Consider the following 6558-nt stretch of genomic DNA (forward strand, 5'->3'; position numbering starts at 1 on the left):
GTCTCGACGCCGCCCCCTTCTTCGGAGCCTCCTTCTCCGTAGACGCCGCCTGTGCGTCGTCTTCCAAGGCGCCCGCCCCCATGTCTGGGTCATCCACATCGCTCACGGCCCGGTCCGGCTTGTAGGCACCACCCGCCCCCATGATGGCGGTCGTTGCCTCGGACATGAAGATCTGTTTCAAAAAGCAAGAGGCCGACTGATCGATACACAAGACGGAATCAAGATGAAGTACCAAAGAGGGAAAAGATTGAAGAGCTTACGGCATGCCGCAGGTCCGCACGGGAGTACGGCTGCTTGCCGAACCGCCAGGACCCCTCCAGCTTGAGGTCGGAGATCTCGTTCACCAAGTTCGCCACCTCAGTAGCCGGCATCTCCTTGGTACTCAACTGGCACGGGTCACGATGACCGCTCATCCGGCTGATCAAGTGAGGCCGGCCTTGGAGCGGGAGAACCCGGCGCACGACGAAGGCGACCAGCAAGTCAGACGCCTTGAGGCCTTCGGCATCGGTCAGCTCCCGGAGTCGGTTGATGGCGGTGGCGCCATCTGCTGATACGGGCTTCGGCTTGTAGCCCCAGTTGGCCCGAGGCTCAGCCGGTGGGCCGGCTTCATAGGCCGGCAGGTTGATGAAGTCGACTGCCGGGTCGACATTCTCCACGTAGAAGTAAGATTTCTGCCACATCTTGACTGACTGTGGCAGCTTGATGGTGGGGAAGAAATTCTTCGGCGACGGCCAGCGCACCGCGATGAAGGCACCACACTGGGCCGCCTTCTCCTTGGCGGAGGTGCCCAGTTTGGTGTAAAAGAACGCTCCCCACAACTCGATGGTGGGGAGGATGCCGAGGTAGCCTTCGCACATCGTGGCGAAGGCGGACAACAACATCACGGTGTTGGGCGTGATGTGATGCGGTTGGAGATGATAGAACTCGAGGAACGAGCGGAGTAAGCCGCTCGCCGGCAGGCCAAAGCCACGGATGAAGTGCGAGCGGAAGACGACCCGCTCGCCCTCCCCCGGCGCCGGCAAAATCTCCCCCGCAGGAGGCACGCGCGCCTTCACGTAGCACGCGCCAGGAAGGCGCCGCGTATCGCGGAGAAAGGCGATGTGGTCCTCGGTGACGTTCGACCCGTCCCAATCTCCTCTCCGCTCGCGCACCATGAGGAGCTCGACGAGGTAAATGGTGCGGTGGGGGAGCTGAGAATTGGCGCGGGGCCAAGAGGGCTCGGGGTGGAAGACCTCGACGGAGACGAGCAGCGGCAGCACTCCGGCGTGGCTCGGGGGCGCTGCAGCAAGAGGAGGAAGAAGGAGACGAGGACGGGGCAGGAGGGCGTGCATGCTCCGCCGCTCCCCCTCCTACCCCTACTTATAGCCGGTGGGCTATGAAGCCGAGGGGGCGAGGCGTGGGATCGTGGGATTGACTGTGCCCACGACCCCACGTCCCCACATTTATTGCACGAGTTACTGCACGCAGTAACTCCGCGGAGAAGCTCAACCGGCCGCCTCGACCGCAGCGGATCTGCTCGCGTGCCGAGGACCGGTAGTGGCGGGCCTAGCCTGCTGTCGCGTCCAATCATGCGCGTGGGCTAGCAGGCTGGCCCGGCTGGCTGATGCCACATGGCATGCCCACAACGGACGATGGGCCTGGAGGCTTCGCTAGCACGCCACCTAGTTCCTGCCATTGCGTTCGAAGTTTCAGACAAATCCGTTTGGACGTGGCCGACTCCCTCCAGGCGGCTTGCCAGGAGTAGGATGAAGCTTCCGTCCAGAGCACCCGGAGAAGGAAACTGTTGAGGCTCCTCGGCTCCTCAGCCGCGGGGCCTCACCAGCTTCGGGGACTACTGTCGGAGTAATGGGCCACGGGTAGCCTAACCCGAGTCCCTGAACCTTTCAAGACATCGGGACCGGCTGCGCCCCTCAGGACATCAAGATGAAGCGCCGCCTTCTGATGGCCGGCTGGCCCAAGCGGCCGGCTGCCAGAAGGCGGCACTAAGACGGGCCGACTCCTAGCAGGCGGCTTCCAGAGAGGCCGGCTCCTAGCCGTCGGCCCGCGGCGCCCTCAAAGTCTGCGCCTCCGTTAAAAAGACAAGACATGGTGTGGCTACAGTGTAGTCCATCACCCCCACGTCCAGGGCGAGGCACGGCCGCAGTGCCCCTTACAGGTGGAGATCTCCGCACGGTGCGGCACTGTTGCCACTCCGCCCTTGACGTCACTCCTGCCAGGCGGTGCCCTGCCCCCACGACGCCCCCTCGGTACGGCCTGCAGGCGGCGGGCCCTACCAGGCAGCGAGAGCCCGGAAGACGGCGGAAGCCTGACCAGTCGGACCTGAGGGAGGCCGGATTCCAGCAGGCGGCCCGTTCCTTCCTCGGGGCTCGTGTACCATTAACCAGATGAGACACGGTGTGGCTACAGTGATCTCCCACCAGGCGGCGGGACTGTAGCCACGCTCCCCTGACCAAGCATGCGTCATTAGCATCGCGGCTATAGAAATCAGCAGCCGGCAAGACCCGCGAGGGGCGGGAGCGGCCTGTCGGCTCCGTACCAGACCAGCGGTGGGGCCCACTAGGCGGTGGGCCCCAGCAGCCGGCGGAGAAGCTGGCGACCAGAGATACTATCAGCTGGGTCCTGCACCCAGCCAGATTACCATTGTACCCCTGGGGGGTAGGCCTATATAAACCCCCCAGGGCACCCATGCAAAGGGTTCCGAACCAATTAGAACTAGACTCACACATAGAGAGAGGAGAGGGCGATCCCTGCCTTCTTCCACCTCCAGCATACAGCTCGAGGAGCACGATTGTACTCACTAGTGCCTTAGTGATCATGCAGAGACCCCGCAGAGCAGGACTAGGGGTGTTATCTCCTAGGAGAGCCCCGAACCTGGGTAAAGTGCGCCGGCGTTCGTGTCTACGCCTCATCCCGCTTCCAGGCACCGACGATGTTCTACTCGCTCCCACCATGATAAGCCATCCATTGGCATATGTCGCACCCAACCCCCGACACATATAGACATGTTTTCGTGTGTTTGTTCCCTTATTTTAGTCCGTATGTAGTGTATATTAAAATAATCAAAACATCTTATATTTGTAGACTAAGGAGTAGTAGTAGTTACCCATAATAAGTTCACAAAAAACCTAACCCAGATGGAGGTAGTACTAATTTGTTAGTATCCTTTGCATATTGCGTCAAAGTTTGACTATAGATTTATCTAGCAAAAAATAATTTACGAGAAAAGTAACTCTCACACCACATTTTTTTTACATCATTACCGAACACATCAGGAAGCATTCGACCGCGATGCTTTGGATGCACTCGCAATCCCGTCCCGCTTCTCACGATTGTTGAATGACGTCCGATCTTTTCTGCTCGCCTGAATCAGTCCCGTGCCAGAATCATGGCTATTTTTTACATGGCTTAAGGACAGTTTCTTCTCTTTTAATGAGAAAGATACATGCCAAATTTTCCCCCATGTTTTAAGGACAACATTAATTCTCAGTTAAGGAGAAATATACACTCCTATTTACGTGCATGATTTTGTTCGCGTGATTTGTTAGAGCTAAATCCGGCATATCCCTTGGTAGGATATCCTAAGGTTGGTGTCTTGGGACAATGGTAACAAGGATACAGAGTTTACCCAGGTTCAGGCTCTCCGGAGGAGATAAAACCCTACTTCCTGCTTGTGCTTTAATGTGTTGGAGTGTATCGAGAGTACAAAGTTCTGAGGGATTGTAATGTGTCTATCTACGAGCCCAACCCCTCGGCTTTATAGCATACCGGGGGCGGGGGTCTTAGGGTACAAGGAACCTAGTCGGCTACGTACGAGGAGGTAGATTCATCCATGAATCCGGCTTCTTGTCTTGTACGACATGTCTTCCGTAATCTTCCTATTATCCACCATGGGCTGTCCAAAGTGGCGAAGGAACCGACAAGGGGTCCTTAGCCGGGCCCACCAAAGCGGCAATCGACATGGTGAGAGGCCCGTCAGCCGAGACGGAACTCCACACAAGGTATTACAATCTGATTTTTATTGGCCCACTCACTTTACGGATGCTCGTAAGTTTGTCATTTCTTATGATGAATATCAAAGAGTTGATAATATTAGTAGACATGAATTGCCTATGAATTATTCACTTGTTATTGAACCATTTAATATTTCGGGTTTTGATTATATGGGACATTTTCCTTCCTCGCATGGGTACACTATATTTTTAGTTGTTGTCGATTATGTTACTAAGTGGGTAGAAGCTATTCCAAGTAGTTGTGATGATCATAATACTTCTATTAAAATGTGTACAGAGGTTTATTTTCCGAGGTTTGGAGTCCCTACATATTTAATGGCGGAATGTGGTTCACATTTCATTCAAGATGCTTTCAGAAAAGTTCTAGCTAAATATGATGTAAACCATAGAGTAGCATCACCGTATCATCCTTAGTGTAGTGGACAAGTAGAATTGAGTAACAAAGAAATAAAAGTAATCTTGCAAAAGACTGTTAATATATCTAGAAAGAATTGCCCTAAGAAACTTGATGATGCATTATGGGCTTATAGAATTGCTTATAAAAATCCTATGGGTATGTCCCAGTATAAAATGGTTTATGGAAAAGCTTGTCATTTGCCTCTTGAATTAGAGAATAAAGCTTATTGGGCTATTAAAGAACTTAATTATGATTTTAAACTTGCCAGTGAAAAGAGGCTATTTGATATTAATTCTCGGGGTGAGTGGAGAACAGAAGCCTATGAAAATGCCAAGTTGTTTAAAAACAAAGTTAAAAGATGGCATGACAAAAGAATTCAGAAATGAGAATTTAAAATTGGTGACAAAGTTCTTTTGTACAAGTCAAACATTTTGCAGGGAAACTTCTCTCCAAATGGGAAGGACCCTATATCGTCGATGAATTTTATAGGTCTTGAGCCATCAATATTAATAACGCTGAAGGAGACAAACTGAAAGTGGTTAATGGGCAAAGACGGAAATATTATATTCAGGTAGCCCCCAGTAACATTGATTCGGACGTTATTCAAGTAATCACACAGGAGGGCTATGATGAACCAAAAGTATTAGGGATCAATCATAGTCCTTTCGATAAGTAAGAGTGCCGAACCCAACGAGGAGCAGAAGGAATTAATAAGCGGTTTTCAACGAGGTATTCTAGTGTTGTATGATAGTTCTAACAGATAGTTTTGTAGAAAAGTAACTGGTAACAAATAATAAGTGACAATAGTAATAACATGCAGCAATGAGGCTCAGAAGTACTTCTTATAGTGAGAAAAACGTTGTCGAGGACACATGGGAATCTCGTCTGGTTAAATTCATCTCGCATTCATTACTTTGATAAGTTGTTATGTGGGAGGACCAGTGATAGGGTGATGTTTTTACTTGAACAAACAACTCTCTTATGATTAAACCCTCTCGCAAGCATCCACAACTATGAAAAAGAATTAAGATAAATCTAACGATAGCATGAAACATAGGGATCCAAATCATCCCCTTACGGAATAATGCATAAACTAGGGTTTAAGCTTCTGTCACTCTCGCAACCTATCATCTTATTGGGAAACGTTGCATGGAAAAAAAATTCTACGCACATGCAACGATCTATTCATGGAGATGCATAGCAATGAGGGGGAGAGTATGTCTATGTACCCTCGTAGACCGTAAGCGGAAGCGTTTAACAACGCGGTTCGCGCTCCAACCGATCAAGTACCGAACGTACGGCACCTCTGCGTTCTGCACACGTTCAGCTCGGTGACGTCCTCCGCATTCTTGATCCAGCAAGTCGGCGAGGTAGTAGATGAGTTCCGGCAGCATGATGACATGATGACGGTGATGGTGAAGTGATCTCCACAGGGCTTCGCCTAAGCACTACGAAAATATGACTGGGGGTGTAAACGGTGGAGGGGGGCGCCGCACACGGCTAGACAATAGTCTGGTGTGTGCTAGGCGCCCCCCTCCCGCATATATATAGGTGGGAGGGAGGGAGGAGCAGCCAAAGGAGGCGCACAAGTAGGAGGAATCCTACTTGGGGTCCCTCCCAAGCCGCGCCCCTTTCCTTATTTGGAGTGTGGGGAAAGGCAGGGGAGGGTGGAGCCCCCCTTTCCCTTCTCCCATGAGAGGGAAAGGCAGGAGGGGCTAGCCCTCCCCCTTCCTTCCCTAGAGCTGGCCATACAAGGGAGGGGGCGCACCAGCCCCCTTGTGGGCTGGTCTATCCCCTCCTTTGGCCCATAAGGCCCATAACTTGCCAGGGGGGGTGCCCGGAACCCCTTCCGGTGACCCGATTCCTTCCCGGTACGTCCCGAAACACTTCCGGTGTCCAAATACCATCGTCCTATATATCAATCTTTACCTCTCGACCACTTCGAGACTCCTCTTCATGTTCGTGATCTCATACGGGACTCCAAACAACATTCGGTCACCAAAACAAATAACTCATATAACACTATATCGTCAACGAACGTTAAGCGTGCGGACCCTACGGGTTCGAGAACTATGTAGACATGACCGACACACCTCTCTGGTCACTAACCAATCGCAGAACCTGGATGCCCAGATTGGCTCCTACAAATTC

This window comes from Triticum aestivum, chromosome 3D, assembly GCF_018294505.1.
Source record: "Triticum aestivum cultivar Chinese Spring chromosome 3D, IWGSC CS RefSeq v2.1, whole genome shotgun sequence".
NCBI classification, from domain to species: Eukaryota; Viridiplantae; Streptophyta; class Magnoliopsida; order Poales; family Poaceae; genus Triticum; species Triticum aestivum.